At 36.8% G+C, this 21070-nt stretch overlaps 1 protein-coding gene across 2 annotated transcripts in view; it reads right to left on the bottom strand.

The window, feature by feature from the left end:
- The window catches only part of STK3 (serine/threonine kinase 3), a 319871-nt gene that overhangs the window by 294581 nt on the left and 4220 nt on the right, over positions 1 to 21070 (bottom strand). The window lies entirely within an intron of this gene.

Genomic DNA, 21070 nt, shown 5'->3' on the forward strand with positions numbered 1-21070 from the left:
ATCAAATATTTGGATTTTAGTCTATATGTTAGGTGAAAACTTATAACTCAGAGTAGATTTAATTTGCATTTCTCTTATTATGAGTGAAGTTGAGCATCTTCTAATATAGTTATGGAACTAAACCATCTAGTTATGTTCTTTGCTCATTTTTCTACTGGGTTTTGGGTCTTTTTCTTATGTGTATACAAGATAAATTAGTCTTTGTTTAGGTTGCACATATTTTCACTTGTATTTTGACTTCACTTATGACTTTTTAGCTTTATGGCCTATTTGATTGTATTCCATACAGAAATGTCTTTTTGTTGTTTTTGTTTTTGCTTTTTTAAAAACACCACCCACATGTATGGCACATGCAGGTATCTGGAAGCAAAGAGATCAGAGAAATTATGCATGGAATATTTGACAGACAGACATAACTCAGTATGAATGAAGCTTCATGTATGAAGGACCAAAAATAATTCAATATGAATCAAGTAAAAATGACCAGCATGTAGAGGTGAGCAGCGTCAGGTTAAAAAAGCCTTGTAAACCATGTTAAGGAGCTCTATTTTAAAACTCTCACTTCCCCTGTAATGCAGAGGAAGAGCATGCAGTGAGCAACAGTAGAAAAGGGACACTAAAGGAGCTGATTCAATACATGGACTCACAAAACATTGTCCTAACAGTAAGAATGAAGAGAAGATAAACTATTCAAGAGATTAAAGAGGCATAATCAACCAGGAATGGTTTTGATTAAATATGGGGTAATGAGGAAAAGAGAGGAGTTGAGCATGTCTCTTAAGCCTTTGGCTTAAATGTCATTTACCAAGCTTACAAACACCAGAAGAAAACAGTTTGGAAGGGAATATTATGGGTTTAAGTCAATTCATCCAAATGTAGATTTCCAGTAGGCAAGTGTACATATATATATATATATATATATATATATATGTATATATATATATGTGTGTGTGTATATATATATATAAATGAATGAATCCCAAATGAGATTTTAGTTAAAAATATCATTTCTGTGCCATCAGCACATAGATGGAGCCTGAAGACATGAGAAGGGATAAAATCATAAAGAAAATGTCTAAGAAGAAAGAAGAATCAAAGAGAAAACAGATCCCAGGAAAACATCAAAATTTAAGAAATAAGGTCATTTAGGACAAGAAGGTAGTGCCTGACCATGTCAAAAGCTTTTGAAAGTTCAAACAAAGATGTAAAGGTGTTAATTACAGAATTTCTACTTCTGAGCACAAGTAACAGGATCCAGAATTATCTGTCTGCTATAAACAACTAGAAAACTCAACAAATATAGGAAACAGCTATTTTCACACACTAGATATAAGGCATTTCAGAATAGATATCCCTGAGAAAAGGGAAAAGAAAACAATTAACCTAAAATTCTATAGGAAATGAAAATATCCTCAATAAATTAAAAGTATATTTAAAAAAACTTTTCAAACAAAAGCATGAGCATTCAATAAATGGTTAAAAACAGTTCTTCAGGTTAAATGAAATTGATGCCAAAAGGAAACAGAAATCTACACAAAAGAATAAAGACCAAGAGCTAATAAAAAAATATAGGTAAAGACAGAAAAAAGAAACTTTTCTTCCACTCAACAACAGCAGAATATACACTCATCTCAAGTGCATATAGAATATTCCCCAAAAGATACTGCATGTTAAGCCAAAAAATTTTTTATAATTTTCAGATGATTAAAATCATACCAAATATCTTCTCTAGTCATAATGGAATATAACTAGAAATCAACAGTAGAAAGAAAAAACACACACAAATATGTGGAAATTAAACAACATGCTCTTAAACCAGTAGGTCAAAAAAGAAATCACAAGGCAGTTAAGAAAATACCCTGACACTAATGAAAATGAAAACACAACATATCAAAATATAAGAGGTAAGTTTATAACAGTAATCCCTTACATTTAAAAAGCGAAAAGATCTCAAAGCAACAACCTAACTTTACACCTCAAGAAACTAGAAAAACAAACTAAGCCAAAATTAGCAGAGAATAGAAATAATAAAGATTAGAGCAGACTTCCGGTCAAGATGGCAGCATAGGTAAACGTGGTATCGTGTCCTCCCACAACCACATCAAAGTTACAACTAAACTACAAAACAACCATTATTCAAAACCACCTGAAATCAAGCTGACTGGAAGTCCCACAACTACCAAATTAAAGCAGCAGGCCCCATCCAGACTGGTAGGAGGGGCGAAGGCGTGATGGGCTAGTCCCTCACTCACGTGTGGCAGATAAAAATCAGGACACCTCGGCTGGGAAGGTCCTCCCTGAGGACTAAGGGGTCCCCGTCCCACACCAGATGCCCTGCTCAGGGTTCCAGTGCCAGGAAGAGAATCCCCATAACTTCTGGCTGGAAAAACCAGCAGGAACTGAGGCTCAGGGAAGTTGACGCGACTGCAGCCCCAGGCAGCTCCCTAAAGGGCCTGCGCAGGAACTTATCAAACTCACTCCCTCTAAGCTTGGAGGGGAGGCAGCTCCAGGGGCACCAGAGACATACAAGGAAGAACTGCACTGTTTGGCACTGAAGCAAGGGCTGGAAAGGGGGCTTTCTCCGGGACAAACGTGCTGTCAGAGGCCTTTGTTCCTTTGGTGAGCCCTTCCCTGGGGCGGCAGACAGTCACCATATCTGGGACTCCAGTAACCTGGCTCACACTGGTTGCCCCACCCTGGTGATTCCCTGAGGCCCCGCCCCACCCAACTTTCAGGCCCACCCAAGCTGTTGGCATTTGCTTAACCATAGGATTGGCCTGTCTTGGATCCTGCTTCAGGTTTTCCTAAATTCTTTCAAACAAGCAGCATCTGGTCTCCGCTAGCCCCATACCTCTCGTTAAGTAATACCCAGAAACAAACACAGGGAGGCAGCCAAAATGAGGAGACAAAGAAACAGGTCCCAAATGAAAGAACAGAACAAAACCCCAAGAAAAGAACTAAGCGAAATGGAGATAAGCAACCTAACAGATGCTGAGTTCAAAATACTGCTTATAAGGATGCTCAATGAACTCAGTGAGAAGAACCTCAGTAAACTCAGTGAGGGCCTCAAGAGCATAAAAAAGGACCAGTCAGAAATTATGGATGCACAGAAGAAATGAAGGAGGCATTAACTGAAATAAAGAATAATTTACTCAGATTCAATAGTAGAGTACGTAAATCCAAGAAGCAAACCATTGATTTGGAATATAAGGAAGCAAAAAACGCCCAATCAGAACAGCAAAAAGAAAAAAGAATCCAAAAAAAAAAAAAAATGAGGATAGTGTAAGGAGCCTCTAGGACAACTTCAAGTATGCCAACATTCACATCTTGGGGGTGCCAGAAGGAGAAGAGAGAGAACAAGAAATTGAAAACCTGTTTGAAACAATAATGGCAGAAAACTTTCCTAACTTGGTGAAGGAAACAGACATACAAGTCCAGGAAGCACACAGAGTCCCAAACAAGATGAACCCCAAGAGGCCCACACCAAGACACATCATCATCAAAATGCAAAAGGTTCAAGACAAAGAGAGAATCTTAAAAGTAGCAAGAGAAAAGCAGTTAGTCACCTACAAGGGAGTTCCCATAAAGCTGTCAGCCGATTTCGCAAAAGAAACTTTGCAGGCCAGAAGGGAGTGGCAAGAAATATTCAGAATGATGAAAAGCAAGAACCTACAACCAAGATTACTCTATCCTGCAAAGCTGTCATTTAGAATCGATGGCCAAATAAAGACTTTCTCAGACAAGAAAAAGTTAAAGGAGTTCATCACCACCAAACCGTTATTATATGAAATGATGAAGGGTCTTTTTGAAGAAAAAGATAAAATGTATGAACAAACAAAATGGCAATGAATACATATCTATCAACAATGGAATCTACAAACAAAATGAACAGGCAGAACAGAAACATTCTCATAGATACAGAGAACATTTTGTTGGTTTCCAGATGGGAGAGGGGTTGGGGGAATGGGTAAAAATGCTGAAGGGATTAAGAAGTACAAATTCATTGCTAGACTGACAAACCTCAAAGGGAAAGGGGTTGGGTTGGGAAGAAATAAACCAAAGAACTTATATGCATAACCAGTGGACACAGACAATAGTGTGGAAAAAGGTGGGAGGGAGGGCGGGAGTGGGGAGGAGGGGTCAATGGGGGAAAATGAGGAACATCTGTAATACATTCAACAATGAAGATTCAAAATTTTAAAAAAGGTTAGAGCAGAGATACATCAAGCAGAAACTAGAAAAAATAAATAAATAAACCTGATATGGTATGAATATTTGTGTCCTACCAAAACATACATATATACTATTGGCAGGGGGTGGACGGTGTCCTTAAGTCATGGGGTGGAGCCTTCATGAATGAGATGAGTACCTTATAAAATTGGCTCCAGCCCAGCTGGTGTGGCTAAATGGTTAAGCATCAACCCATGCACCAAGAGGTCACCAGTTCAATTCCCAGTCAGGGCACATGCCCAGGTTGTGAACCTGATCCCCAGTGGGGGGGCACGCAGGAGGCAGCCAATTGTTCTCTCATCAATGTTTCTGTCTCTCCCTTCTTCTCTCTCTAAAATCAATTAAAAAAAATTATTAAAAAGATAAAAAGTAAATTAAAATAATAAAACTGGCTCCAAGAGAGATACTTAGAATTGTCAGTATGAACCAGAAAGAGGGCTTTCATTCGAATGTGACCATCTTGACACCTTGATCTTGGACTCCCAAGATTCCAGAACTGTGAGAAATTTCTGTTGTTTATACCCAGTCTGTGCTATTTTGTTATAGCAGCCAGACTAAGACAGAAAACAAAGAGTTGGTTTTTTGAAAATACCAAACAAATTGACAAACCCTTAGCTAGACTAAGAAAAAAAAAAGTATAGATAAATAACTAAAATTAGAAATGAAAGAGGGGATATTAAAACTGATGTCACAGAAATAAAAATGATTATAAGAGAGAACTATGACAATTATACATAAACAAATCAGATAACCTAGAAGAAATGGATAAATTCTTTGAAACATATAGCCTATCAAGACTGAATCATGAAGAAATAAATCTGAACAGACCTATAACTAGTATGGAGATTTAAGGAGTAATTAAAACCCTCTAAACAATGAAAAGGCTAGTATTTAGTGGATTACTGGAGAATTCTATCAAACATTGAAAGGAAGAATGAACAGCAAAATCCCTCAAACTCTTCCAAAGACTAGAAGAGAAGGAAACATTTCTAAACTCATTCTGTAAGGTCAGCATTACTCTGACATCAAAACTAAAACATGAAAAATATAGACCAATATCCCTAATAAATATTGATGCAAGAAATCCTTAACATAATTCTAGCAAACAAAATTTAATAGCCCTCGGGTGAGGATTAAAAAAAAAATTTAATAGTACATTAAAAGGATTATATGCCATGACCAAGTGAAATTTATACCTGGAATATAAGACTGGTTCAACACGAAAATCAATCATTAACAAATGAAGGTCAAAACTACATAGTCATTTCAATTGATACAGAAAAAGTATTGACAAAATTCAACACCCTTCCACGATAAATACACTCAACAAACTAGAACTAGAAGGAAATTACTTCAGTGTAATGAAAGCTCACAACATACTTAACAGACTGCAAGCTTTTCCACTAAGATCAGAAACAAGGCAAGGATACCCACAACTTTTCAACACAGAGTCGAGACTTTAAGACAGAGCAACAAGACAAGAAACAGAAATAAAATACAAAGAAGAATTGGGAAAAAAGTAAAACTATCTATATTCACACATGATATGATTTTATCTGTAGAAAACTATAAAGATTCCAGAAAGAAAAAACTGTTATAACTAGTAAATTTCAGCAAAGTTGCAAGATACAAAATCAATACACAAAAACCAGCTGCACTTCTATATATCAGCAATGACCAATACTAAAATGAAATTAAGAAAGCAATCCCATTCATTATGGTATTAAAAAAAAAAGGATAAAGTACTTAAGAAAAACTTTAACCAAGGAGATGAAAGACACAATAAAATTACAAAACATTGCTTAAAAAGAAACCAAAGAAGCCCTAGCCAGTTTGGCTCAGCAGTCAGAGTGTAGGCCTGCGGTCCGGAGAGACCTGGGTTCGGTTCCCATTAGGGACACGCACGTACCTCGGTTGCAGTTTGTCCCCAGCCCCGGTTGGGTCGTGCAGGTGGCAACCACTCGATGTGTCCCTTTCACGTCGATGTTTCTCTCTCTCTCTCTCTCTCTCTCTCTCTCTCTCTCCCACTCTATCTGAACAAAAAGTGGAAAAATGTCCTCGGGTGAGGATAAAAAAAAGAAACCAAAGAAGATAAAAGTAAATGGAAAGATATCCTATGCTCATGGATTGATTGGAAGACTCATGTTGTTTAAATGTCCATACTACTCAAAACAACATACAGGTTCAATGCAATCTCTATCAACACCCCAATGGCTTTTTTTTTTTTTTTTGCAGAAATAGAAAAAAAAATCTTCAATTTCATGTGGAATCTCAAGGGACCCCCAAAGAGCCAAAGCAATCTTGGGGGAAAATAGAATAAAGTTAGGGTTCTCACAATTCCTGACTTTAAAACATATTACAAATCAACAGTAGTCAAGACACTGTGGTACTAGTATAAAGACATAAACCAAAGGAACAGGATAAGAGCCCAGAAATAAACCCTTGCATATGTGGTAGGCAGTTAGACAGACATGAGCAGAGCAGGGACGATGGGCCAGATGTAGAAGGTCAGGGAGAAAAGTCCTGGGTGCCTAACAAAGGAGAAATGTAGGGTGGGACCTCATCCCAGGGTGACCTCTCCTTCCATAGCATATCATTGGTCATTTGGACCCCCTGACCTTTCCTCCCTAGAGATAACATCTAGGCCTCAGTTTTATTTCAGCTCCAGGCCCAGAAAAGCAGGAAAACCAGACAAGCAACAGCATAGTTGACCTCAGAACCATCTGCATTGAATGATGACCACCTACCCTAGCGCGGACCAATCCATCAGTGGAAACCTCAACTCTAAAAGGACACACCTAGAAAGCTGCTGAATATTCTACTGATATCTTCCCCTGAGACCTCCCCTAAAATCTCCACCCTTAAAACCCTTAGGACAGAGGACCCAGCCATGCCTTTCCCTTCCCCCTCCACCTCCCATCCCACCAAGTGGTGCTTCCCCTTTACGTTCCTCACTTCTAAGGGCCTTCCCTTTGCCTCTATAATTTGTTTCCTAAGCCTATTTCTTCTATGAATTACTTCTTCTACCTCTGTGATCTTATAAATAAATGTTCTCATAGTTTAAGTCTTGGCTCATAGTTTAAGTTCTTTCCTAGCCAGAACTCAAGTACTGAGGTTGCTGAACCCAAGTCCAGTCTGACCCAATCAGTCTAACACCTGTTGCCATTCCTGCCACCCCCAAGAGATATATGGCCAAATGATATTCAACATGGGTGCCAATACTAAATAATGCAGAAAGGACAGTAAACAGTGCTGCCAAACTGAATATTTATATGCAGAAGAATGAAGCTGGACCCTTACCTTACACCAAACACAAAAATGAACTCAAAAAGGATTAAAGACAGTAAGAAGTTAGGAAAAAAGCAGGATAAGTGGAATAGGGTAACTAAGACAGGTAGGTATACAACAGTTTGCAGCCATCTAGTAAATTCTATCTTCCCTACACCAAGCATAGTTAAGAATAAATAGTTTGCACTTCTCCTCCCCAACCAGATGATAAATAGCTTAAATCACACTAGTTGAGAAAACAGATAACAGAAATCTAGTTAGTGCCATTTGCCATTCACACCCAAGGACAGACAAATTAAGAGAATAAATCTCATTTTGGTACATCAGCATAAAGCTAATGAATAGTCTACTGATCCTCCTCTAAGACTTCCCCTAAACATCCAGCCTTTATTTTTTGTATTTTTTTTTTATACTAACCCAAGGACATTTTTTTTTTTTGCACTTATCTTCAGATAGAGCGGGAGGGAGAGAGGGAGAAAGAGAGAGAGAGGCACATCCAGCCTTTAAAACCACTGAAAACAGCCCTGACCAATTTTGCTCAACGGTTAGAGCATCGGCCTGCAGTCCAGAGAGACCTGGGTTCGGTTCCCGCTAAGGGCATGAACCTCGGTTGTGGTTTGTCCCTGGCCCTGATTGGGTCGTGTAGGTGGCAACCACTTGATATGTCCCTTTCACGTCAATGTTGCTCTCTCTCTCTGTGTGTCTTCCTCTCTCTCCCTCCCACTCTATATGAACAAAAAATGGAAAAATGTCCTCGGGTAAGGATTAAATAAAAACAAAAAACTAGATTTTAAAGATTCTAGAATTGGGGAACAAAAATGTGATTATAGGAGTAAAGTCATAAAAACTATGAGAAGGGAAATGTTCAAAGGTCAGATGAAAGATGGGGTGAAAAGAAGAAATTTCCCTTCTGTGATAGAAGCAAAAATGTAGGAACAATAATCAAAGAAAATTAAGATGAAGTACATAAGGTAGTTCTTCTTCCTACCAGTCACAGAATTTCAACCTTCTCTACAAAGTAGATGAAATCATTTGTGTAAAATTATTTTTAAAACATTAGGGTATGACAGCCCTGGCCAGTTGGCTCAGTGGTAGAGTGTCGGCCCTCAGACCAATGAGTCACGGGTTCAATTCCGGCCAAGGGCATGTACCTCAGTTACGGTTCGTCCCCAGCCCTGGTCAGGTCCTGCGGGAGGGAACCAGTCGATGTGTCCCTTTCACATCAATGTTTCGCTCTCTCTTCCTCCCACTCTATCTGAAGATAAATAGAAAAATATCCTCAGGTGAGGATTTTAAAAAAATGTTTTGTCCAGCTGGTGTGGCTCAGTGGTTGAGCCCCATGCACCAAGAGGTCGCTGGTTCAATTCCCAGTCAGGACACATGCCCAGGTTGTGGGCCCAATCCCCAGTGGGGGGCAGGCAGGAGGTGGCCAATCAATGTTCTCTCTCATCGATATTTCTATCTCTCTCTCCCTCTCACTTCTTCTCTCTCTAAAATCAATAAAGGGAAAAAAAATTTTTTAAACCATAAGGGTATGACAGAAAAAGAAAATAGAAATTTAGGGGACTGGAGCTCTGAAACTAGTCAGGAGTTACAACTCTTTCTGAAAAGTCTGTGAAGACTGAAATGCAAATTATCCCCAGATAAGAAACAGCCCAGTCATAAAAGGTAGAAAATTGAAAGTACTATTCTTCCTTTCTTTCCTCTTTGATTCTAGCTTTGGAATACCAGTTTGCAAGTTTGGAGACAGGTTGTAACTTTTGCTAACAATGTCACTTTAGCTTTGAAGAGAATGAGGTAAAGTTCAGGAGAAACAAAGCACCGCAAGCTGCTTATTATTGGCTAAAGTTTTTTTTTAATTATGGTAAAATATATGTAACATAAAATTTGCTATTTTAACTATTTTCAAGTGTACAGTTAAGTGACATTAAGTATATGCATACCCATCACCACTATCCATTTCCAGAACTTTTCATCATCCCAAACTAAAATGCTTCACCCATTAAACAACTTCCCACTTCCTCCTCCCCTCCAGGCCCTGGGAACCACCATTCTATTTTCTGTCTCTATGCATTTGACTAGTGTAAGTGCCTCTTATAAGTGGAATCATACAATATGGGTCCTTTTGTGCCTGACTTCTTTCACTTAGCATGTTTTCAAAATTCACCCATGTCGTAGCATATATCACAATTGCATTCCTTTTCAAGGCTGAATAATATACCTGTATGTATATACCACATTTTCCTTATCCATTCATTCATCAGTGAACACTGGGTTGATTCTATCTTTTAGCTATTGGGAATAATGTTGATAATAAAATCTGGTGTCCAAATATCTCTTTGAGTCCTTGATTTCAATTCTTTGCGGTATATTCTTAGAAGCGGAACTGCTGGATCATATAGTAATTGCATGTTTAATTTTTTAAGGAACTGCCATACTGTTTTCCACAATGACTGCACTATTTTATATTCCCACCAGGAATGTACAGGGGTTCCAATTGTTACATATCCTACATAACACTTGTTATTTTCCCAGGGCTTTTGTTTGTTTGTTGTTATGACAGCCATCCTAAGGAGTATGACTTTGATTATATTTCCCTAATGATCAGTGATGTTGAACATCTTTTTATGATTACTTTGTTCATTTATATATCTTTTTTGGCAAAATGTCTATTCAAGTCCTTTGCTCATTTCTCACATGGGTTATTTGTTTTTATCAAACAATTTTATTTTATTTTTTAAATTGTTCTTTTTTTTTTTTCTTTTAATTTTTTTTTCCTTTATTGATTTTAAAGAGAAAGGAAGGGAGAGGAAGAGAGAAAGGAGAGAGATAGAAACATCGATGAGAGAGACTATCTAGTGGCCCCCCACTGGGGATCGGTCCCACAACCTGGGCATGTGCCCTGACCCGGAATTGAACAGGCAACCTCTTGGTGCATAGGTCAACACTCAACCACTAAGCCACACCAGCTAGGCCACTGGCCAAAGACTTTTAAAGAGAGACACAAAGAAAGGCTTTCTGCACTACTTGATCTAGATCTCTAGTCAAGAATAATTAGCATATGCCCTCTCAATCTCTTAGAAAACTAATCATGGAGAAGAAGACCTGGCCAGAATGCAAATCCAACAGAAGAGGAAAAACTATCTTCAAGAACAGAGATTCCTTCTTCATAAAAGACCTTCTACCTCATTTCAGCTCTGCAATTTTCAGTATATTTTCCTCTTCCCACAAACTGCCCTATATTTTAGTGATCACATTATTGGTAGTTTTATGACTACTAATAGTGATAGGGGAGGGGCACATAATAGAAATAGAAACACAGTTGCCCTGGCTAGTTTGGCTTAGTGGTTGAAGTGTCAGCTTCAGATTCAATTCCCGGTCAAGGGCATGTACCTGGGTGGCAGGTTCAATCTCTAGCCCCAGTCAGGGTCGTGCAAAAGGCAACCAACCTCTCCATGTCAATGTTTCTATCTCTCTCGCTCTCTCTCCCTCCCTCCCTCCCCCTTCCTTCCTCTCTCATTTCCACACTATCTAAAATTCAATAGAAAAATATCCTTGGGTGAGGATTAACAAAACAAAGAAACAAAACAAACAAAAAAAAGATATAGAATCTAAATTGTTTAATAGCTACTCACTATAAAGAAAAGATTTTCTTACAGACCCTGGGAAACTGAAGGACATGTTATAAGAAGAAAGAGGCCCTGAAGATGAGGCAGCTCAGAGCCCAGATCAAGGATAGAACCTATCTGAAGGGAGACAGCATTCCAGGGCTAATCTATGCAAGGACAATGAAAGAAGGCAGACCTTGGGAACTCACTAAATTTAAATTTCTTCCACCCACTAACCCTATATAAGAGTTGTTTGAAATGAAACATCTCAGAACACAATTTACAGGGTGACAGACTGCTCTCCGCATACTGCCAGCATTATTGGAATAAAGGATCATATATGATTCAACTCTGTCTGCTTAATTTGGTTCAAGTAGTAAGTACACTGAGACAGCAAAATGAAGTAACTTGCCCACCCTTGCATGCAGTAAATGGCAGAACTAAGGTTAGAACTAAGGTCTAGCTGACTCTAAAGCTCTGGTTCTTAATTGTTTCACTAAAGAGTATCACTGTTTTAATAGTAAAATAGATATAATTTGATAATCTCATGATTTTAGTTTTATAAATTGTATCAAACTTTAGGAGGGTTTAATTAATTATTGGTACTACAATGAGCTGAAATCTGCCTAAGAAAATAGATACTCTACAATGGATAGAAGACTTTTTAAATTAAATGAAAGTCTTGTTTTCAATTCTATCATACCATTTCCTCTCAGGTTGGGCTCTTTGCCCAAAAGCACTCTAAAATTATAGTTTCCTGGCAAAGAGCTTTAAAGGAAAAGAAGCTGAGATCTTCTCCTTCCTTCATCCTTGCAGTCTTTAATTTTATTTTCTAAGAATATTTTCACTTACCCTCAACTAGAAAGTGATATTATTCCTTTTAATTTCTTATAAAACAAACCTACAAAGTTAACTGCTGTAACACACTCCCTTGACTTAAAGACATGTTATTGCATTCACTTTCTTAATAACTAACTTTTCAAGTAACATAAATCCAGAAAAGGTAGGCAATGCAAAATAGCACATTTTAAAATGCTCCAACAGCCCGGCTGGTTTGCCTCAGTGGTTGAGCATCAACCCATGCACCAAGAGGTCACCAGTTCAATTCCAGTCAGGGCACATGCCCAGGTTTTGGGCCAAATCCCCTGTGGGGGGGCGTGCAGGAAGGGGCCAATCGATGTTCTCTCTCATCAATGTCTCTATATCTCTCCCTCTCCCTTCCTCTCTCTCTAAAAATCAATAAAGAAAAATTATTAAGAATCCTCAACAACCTTTTTAAAAAAATAAAATAAAATGCTCCAATATATTTATGCCCTAAAATAAAATTTAAAAATAAATTTATAAGAAATATGCAGATCTGTAAGTCTCATAACTTTTCATCCAATTCATACAGATTCAACAACCATACCTAGAGTTGAGAACTAAAAAAGGGAACAGAATTTTTAACTGATTAAAAGTGAAATAAAATACTTCTATATGAAACTTGCCAAAGTTTACCCATATACCTGCCATATAGAAAAATCCACTGACTTGTGCCATAGATACTACATACACTGAAAAATTGGATTTATGCATACCATTCCTTATTTATTTCCCTACACTTCAAATTGTGATGATAAAATAAGGATTTGGTCTCTATACACTCGTAACTCCTCACTCTCATCCCAGAAAATGCAATAATCCCAAACCTTAATACATTAACTGTAACTAAGTTAACAAAAATGTAACTTCAAGGAAAATTTAAACTCTGCCAATATTAACATTTGTATCATTCAGTTCTGCAAAGCTTTCATGACTAGAGATGGGGGTGGGTATGGAGACAGTGGCTGCTTTCAGCTATTTGCACTGATGGACGCTACTTTGTTGATTTCTCAGTGCAGGTTGATTATACAGCAACAGCACATATAAAGCCATTTCTTAGTATTTCTCATTCGTTCTTTGTAAACAAGGGGAAGGAGACTGAGAAACATCTTATAATTTTGGTGTTTTATGAAAATAACTCTTCCTTTTTTTAAAATGGAATTGTTTTTACCAGTTTGGTTTTCATTTTTTATAAATGAAAATAATATAGTAAAATCCCAGCCGTATCTAACAGGAAAAAAAAAGATAGATTATTATAAGAAAAATAGCCTAAATACTTCACCCACAGAAATTTTTTAAAAACTACTATAAAAGTAAACCACTATAGAAGTAATGTTACTGTATTTGTACTACAGGTATAAATACCCTCCGAAACTGATTTGCTTTGATAATACTATAATTCTTCAAAATCTAAGTAACACTCCAAAATGATAGAAATATTTTCAACTTAGGAATTTTATAAGCTTTTTAAAAGGTAAAAAATCCTGTTCTTTTTTGATGCAAAAATAAATTGGTTATTTTTTAGTACATTTTAGAAATTTAGAAAAGTTTGAAATATTTTTTTTCTCTTTCGCTGCACAATAATGTTCTTCTTAGTCAAAAGATGATTTCAAGATGTACTATGAGCCCAGAAGAAAAAAAGGCCTCTGGTAAGCAAAAACTGACACAAATAACATGTACTCTGGGAAAGAGAAAGCTACAGTCAGGTCAGATAATTATACCCAAGATAAGTAGCAGTTTAGAAAAGGATATAACATGAGAAATAACAGATAACAATAAAAGACAAGATGAGGTTTAGGAATAAAAAAACTACATGCAGTAACAAAACTTCAAACACATCAGAAGAGCACACCTGACAGTTTCTATGAACTAAAACTATGAACAGTTCTATGAACTGTTTCTGTGTTTTTACGAACTAAAATTCATAAAAATAATACTAAGTAATCAAGAAAGTAAATGATCAGTCTCAGAACACTGGTGAAGTGTCTTCATCTTGGAATGATTTCCATCAAAACTAGTTGTCCTTAAAGTGTTTTCTAAATGTTTTAAAAGTATAAGACTTAAAGTGGTTTACTTCGTTTATTTAGACAACCCATTACATGCTATACCATACTTCCCAATGATGCTGTCTTCAAAGTTTTCATGATATCACTAATTTGGCAGGCTTTTTCACATCATATGAGTTTCTATGGATATTAATTAATTAAAGATGACTAATCAAGTACTGAGAGTCTAAGGGGGGAAATCCCATTTTCTAATCACTGGCTTGGTACTTGAATTCTCTTCTACTAGAAAAAAAAAATAGAGAAAAAAAACCTTGAAAGTATATAATGGGAATCAAGAGCACAGAAGGAAATCTCAATCAACCAGGAAAAGAAAAATCATAAAAATACTGCTGTCTTCTCAAAAGTTAATTATTATATACATTTTTAATTTCCACTGGAACCTTATGGAATTCTATAGAACTGTTCAATGTGACATTTATTTCTTATAATTCGTAGGAATTACATAAACTATAAATTTTATTAAGAGCCATCATTTCTCTCCAACCTCTTTCTATGATCCAGATTTCACTGATTATTAAAAATGTATAAATAGGTGATCATTAGAAAATGGTTACTGCGCAGCTGGTGTGGCTTAGTGGACTGAGGGTCGTCCCATGGACTGAGAAGTAACAGTTCAATTCCTGGTCAGTGCACATGCCCAGGTTTCAGGTTTGATCCCCGGTAGGGGGTGTGTAAGAGGCAGCTGATTGATGTTTCTCTCTCTCTCTCTCTCTCTCTCTCTCTCTCTCTCTCTCTCTCTAAAATCAATAAAAACATATTTTTTAAAAAAGAAAGAAAATGGTTACTGGCTGCTATTTAATTGCAAAATGACAGACTATACTTATAGATGCAACCTAATGTCTTTTTAAGTACACCAAAACTAATTCTAGAAAGAAAAGTTATGTGACACACTGACAAATGTAAATTACCAACTGTGTCACTGAGACAAATACTTATTTTACTTATTTATTCAAAACACAATGATACGTAACAAGAGAGGCTAGTATCAATAATAAAAAGGTTTAACCCGTGGCATTTCATTCTGCAATGCATCATACTGCATCACAGTTAAATTTACAAAGCAGCCTCAAGATGCCCTTGGATTTTGTCTGTCTGCAGATACATTTGTTTGTATGCAAGACAGGCAGGCTAAGTGTTTTACCTTAAAAAATAAGGCCTGAAATCTGATCTTATCACTAGTGGTGTCATTTGTCTTAGATTCTTTTATTTCTATATCTTTTTCATTTAAAAAAAGAAGAAACTAGGTCACCTGAAACATTTAGGAGTAAGAAAGTGAGGCTGGTTATTAGTATAACAATAAGGGTAACCAGAGTAAGACAGGGAGAACATGAAGATAACAGTCCACTCTAAAGAGTCTGCCAAACAATTTGTCTATATATGCCCAATTTCTGACTCAAACTTAAAATTAAAAATTTATGTAAAGATATTATCCAGGGAAAGAAACTCAAAACTGCCAGTGCCATCATATTTTTGATAAAATATCCCCTAATTTGAACAAATGAATCACTTCTCTTATCTATGAATAAAATGCTATTTAAAAATAAGTGCCCAGGTTAGGGTCTTGTTATACCATTTCTTACTAAAAGAAGGTAGGGCTTGGCTTCTGCCCGGCAGGTGTGGCTCAGTGGACTGTCGCCCCATGGACTGAGAGGACACTGGTTCGATTCCCAAGTTGTGGGCTCCATCCCCAGTAGGAGGCAGCCGATCAATGTATTTCTCTCACATTCATGTTTCTATCTCTCTGCCCCTTCCTATCTCTCTAAAAAATATGTTTTTAAATCAATAAAAAAAAGAAAGAAGCGTTTCTTAGAGAAATTGTTGGATCTAGATCTTGGACAGAAAATGGACAAGATGAGCCCTGTGTATCTTATCACAGCAGAAGCAAGGAAACTACAACTAGAATCATGCTATCTCCTCAAGAGACTCTCACTAACCAAAGATGGGACACACCTTCAGCAGTAGTATCTGCAGTGGATTAAAATCCATCAAATAGCCCTGGCCAGTTTGGCTCAGCAGTTAGAGCATCAGCCCATGGACCGAAAAGGCTGCAGGTTTGATTCCTGGTCAAGAGCACATGCCTGGGTTGCAGGTTCGATCCCCAACCCCAGTTGGGGTTGTGCAGGAGACAACCAATCAATGTGTCTCTCTCACAACTATGTTTCTCTCTGTCTCCCCTACCCTCCCCTCCATTCTATATAAAAATCAATGGGACAGCCCTGGCTGTTTTGACTCAGTGGTTAGAGCATCAGCCCACAGACTGAAGAGTCACAGGTTCAATTCTGGTCAAGGGCACATACCTTGGTTGCAGTTTGGTCCCCAGCCTTGGTCAGGGTCGTGCAGAAGGCAACCAACTGATCTGTCTCTTTTACATTGATGTTTCTCTTTCTTTCTCTCTCTCTCTCTCTCTCTCTCTCTCTCTCTCTCTCTCCCTCTCCCCCCTCATCCCCCATTCTATCTGAAAAAAATTAAAATGGAAAGATATCCTCGGGTGAGAATTAAAAAAAAAAATCAATGGGATAATATCCTCAGGTGAGTATTAATGAATAAACATAAATAAATAAGTACATAAACTCCATCAAATGTTTCTAAATCCAACAGCTCATAAAGACATTTTTTAAAAATAAAGAATTGGTCCCCTTTGGAGAAAAATATGGAATTCATTCATTATCTTGAAATGGGTAAATAAAGGGGGGGAAAAAATCAAGCATTTATCCTGTCTTTCCTTTATAAACTATACCACTGGGTAACCTAACAAGATGAGGGAAGTGACTTTTTATAAAAACATTCCAACTAATAAATAAAAACAAAATTATGTATTTAGAATTCACCATTTTCAACACCCAATGAATTAGCAAAAATAAGTACTAACCATCAACAGCTACTAACATCACTAAACAGAGAGACCATTAGAGACTAAGTGACTTGTAGTTTTGCCGAACACCACCTATAACAATGCCTAAGGGATGAAACTTGATTCTGATCCATTCTCTGGATCAGTGGTCCATTTGGAAGAAATATAGAAGACAAAGGAGCATGTTGAACTGCACCTGGAGTAAACAATCAGCAAAATCCAGGCTATGGGAAACTGTCCTATTAAGCAGGTTTCACCATTTTTCTCTATCAACACATGCTACTTCTAGCCTTCATAGCTCAAGCTCCAACTAGACTATGTTCTATGAGGGCAAAAATCCCATCTATTTCATTCAACAGTGTTCCCAGCACTGGCATTTAAAAGGCAGTTAATTATTAATTACTGAATATACAAATAAATTAGTAAAATGAATGAACTCAAGGCTGATTGTCAATTTCTGCCTTGAGCAATGATCAGAGAGTAAAAAGTCAGGTTTTAGAAAGAAACGGGATAGTGGGGCAACTCAGCACAGACAGGAGAGATCACGTGGCTCCAGAGAGTCAAGGAAATTAACTGCCTACTATCTCTTTCATTTATGCTTTCCTCAAATATATAAAAAGTTCACCAAAACTACAAAACATAATTTTAACAGGCATTTCTTTCCAATTATAGGACTCTAGGTCCCACGATTTCAGAAAACCAAACATCCTAAAAATGAAAAGATGATCTGGACAGAGAATAATATTCTATATTTTGAATATGGAAACTACCTTATCCGTGGAATCACATATGCTCAATTAGTTCCCCAATGTTATACGTGTGTGTGTGTGTGTGTGTGTGTGTGTGTGTGTGTATCAAGATACTAATATTTACATCAAGATATCTGAAATAGCTGAAAAAATTACTCAATTTTACCTCTTTACTAAGATGTCTGGTATCATATTAACAACTTTCTATAATTCTCATTTGCTGCAGTGATTTTTCAAGATACATCCTTTGATGTACTTTTAAGTTGTTAAGGTCATCTGCAGCTAATAAGCAAACAATTAACTTATTTTTAATATTCATACATGTCTGTTTATATATTTGTTACTCTCATTTATTTAACTTGGGACTCTATATAAAAAAAAAACAGTTGTAATAAGACATCTCAAATATAGAATCTTTGTTCTAAGAGATAAAAGCTTTTTAGGATTACAATAATCCTAACATATGAGGCAATTCAATTAAAATCACAACAAAAAAGAAACTTGGGACAAATGAAAAAGAAAGTTTCTATCATATAGTATAAATGTTCTCTTTAGCAGAAAAATCTAAAGACCTTGCTAGTTACAGAGGGCGGAACTGGTAGAGAGTCAGAAATTGAGGTCATCATAATTATAGTTGGATGTTTCCAGTGTGTGGGGTCATCCTACACCAGAAAGCAAATGCACTTTTGCCTAGTAACAATCTTTTCCCTTATAAACTCTATCAGATGTTATAGATAACAGTTTTGTATTTTTCCATACCTTAATTGGGACATATAGAAAGTGTTCAAAATACAGTAGCCTTTATATTACAGTTTCCTCTGTCCCCTTCACCTCCTCCCCTTTTAGAATTTTAATGGGAGAGAGGAACAGGAAGAAATAAACCAAAGAACATATATGCATATATGTATAACCATTGGACATAGACAATAGTGTGGTGAAGGCGGGAAGGAGGGGGTCGGTGGGGGAAAGAAAAGGAAACATATATAATACTTTCAACAATAAAGATAATTAAAAAAAAAAAAAGAGTATCTCTAGTGTAAATAGGTTGTTACAATTACACCACTCTGGATTCCTTTGGCAATGCCATCATCAAGCATTTAATTTTAAGTATCAGGATGGAACTGAAAATGCAATCAGATTCCTGGCTGTCTCTACTATGTACAAGAGTGTTTTTTCTCCAAACTGCAATCACAGCCCATTAATAATAGGTCATGAAAATAATTTGGAGAATCATAACCAGCAGTTTTTCAATGAAATAGAACAGAAAATAGAAAAATACCGGAAATCATCACACATAGTACATTTTATGAAACTTCCATTTTAGTTTTTATATATACATGGGTCTGCATTGGGTCCATCATCAATTTTTATTTTTTTTATTTTTGAAAGCCACTAATACATGATGGCCTGAAGAGACAGTATCTCTAGTTCAACAAATGTCTTTGAAAAGAGAAATTATAAATTCTCAGCACTTTTCCCCTTACAATCCAAACAAAAAGGAAACCTTTTATTATTATAGCTTAATGGATACACAATTTTGGAATGAGCATTTAGATTACATCAGAAAAAAACAATTTCAACCTAGCTGTGCTTAAGAAATATTGACTTTTGTCTTTATATTTCTAACAAATTATTCAGTACTAATATATGCCAAATCTCAGCCCCTTAAAAACAGTGGATAAATTAATCATTGCCTAGAGTTGACTGAAAACTAAGTTTATCTATTGTCTTAATGTGTAACTGAAATTTGCTCACCAGGAAGTGCTCCAAATTTTATTATCTGTCATTCACTCCCTAACAAGGAAGAGCCAACTGACTATTCCCATCTACAGGACCTAAATCCAATGGAATTGGTACAACTCCAAATTAACCGAGAAAAGCCAAAGGGAGTGTATGGTTTATGGACCAAGTCATGAACATGAGCAAAGAGATGTTCCTGTTTTTGCAATTCTCTTCCCTTGGACTACTTAGAACAACTCCCACAATTGCCTGCCTCTAAAGTAGGAAGCTTACCCCAGGGCCTCCTCCTGAGGCTACTGCCTTTATCTTTTATTTAAGAGTTCTTTGCCCAAGCCAGTTTGGCTCTGTGGTTAGAGCACTGGCCCGTGAACCAATAAGTCTCATATTCGATTCCGGTCAAGAGCGCGTACCTCTGGCAGACCCAGCCCTGGTCAGAGTCATGCAGGAGGCAACCAGTCAATGTGAGACACATGGATGTGTGTCTGTCTGTCTGTCTTTCTCTCTCTCTCCCTTCCTCCCTCCCTCCCTCTTCCTCCCACTCTATCTGAAGATAAATAGAAAAATATCCTCTGGTAAGGATTTAAAAAAAAAAAGAGTTCTTAGAGTTCACTTCTCTAAAATAATGCCTTACTTTGAGAATCTCTCTGATAATAAGCACACATGAATTTTACTTTCTAACGTTCCAAGGACACATGAATTAGGAATATAGACATTAATATTAAGTCCACCCCTCTTCTCTTTACAATGTCTTCATGGTTTTCCTGATACCCTACTTCTACTTATCTGGTTTATTGCTTTGTCCCATTCAACTTAATTCCTGAGAGTTGGGAGTTCCCTACTGACTGTCTCCATTCCTAATTTCTGGTCTAAGGTTAGAGTCACTGATCCTACAGGCTAATGTGGGCTCTATATGCTGAGGAAAACATGAATACTTTCTACTTTACCATTCTTTATCTTCATCTCTTTGCTTTTTCATTCCATAACAGTCTATCTTGTGGCTGATAATCCATTATTCCTAGTAACACTTCCCCTTATGAAATGATTGCTTCCCTACCTTCACTTTTCATTTTTGTGAATGTATTTTGTAATCCCAACATTTTTATTTCAACTTTACTTCCTCCAAACTAACTTTTCACACTTATAAAAATATAAAATTTGCCACAAAATCCAACTACAGTTTAAATTAAAGAACTCTCTTCATCTGTCTTAAGAGCAGCTTCAGTTAACTTACTCTCTTATTATTTATTATCCTTCCAGTTTTTTCAGTTCCACACAAACTTTTCCTCCAAATATATCTTAATCAATAAATTTTAAATGACTATTAATCCCATAATCTGACTGAGGAACAAGTATCTTTTTTTGGTAAAGCATATCTCTCCAGCAATGATAATCTATTCTCTCTTTGACAAGTATTGTATATAACTACCTACCATCCAGCAACCAAAGCTCTCAATGCTGCCCAGCTGTGTATCATAGAGATCCAGTTTCTTTTCTACGAATGTTCTACTTGGTGAAGAGCCCATGTTTTGGCCATTTACCTTTCTACCTATCAAAACTTACCTATTATGTGGTCATTCTTACTTCAACTAGAGGTTCCCCTATAAAGGACTCTGATAAACTCAAATTACAAAATGCTAATAATTAATAGCCATTTCATGGATTTACCTTCCCAGAGGG

The sequence above is a fragment of the Molossus molossus genome, unplaced genomic scaffold, assembly GCF_014108415.1.
Source record: "Molossus molossus isolate mMolMol1 unplaced genomic scaffold, mMolMol1.p scaffold_m16_p_16, whole genome shotgun sequence".
NCBI lineage: Eukaryota > Metazoa > Chordata > Mammalia > Chiroptera > Molossidae > Molossus > Molossus molossus.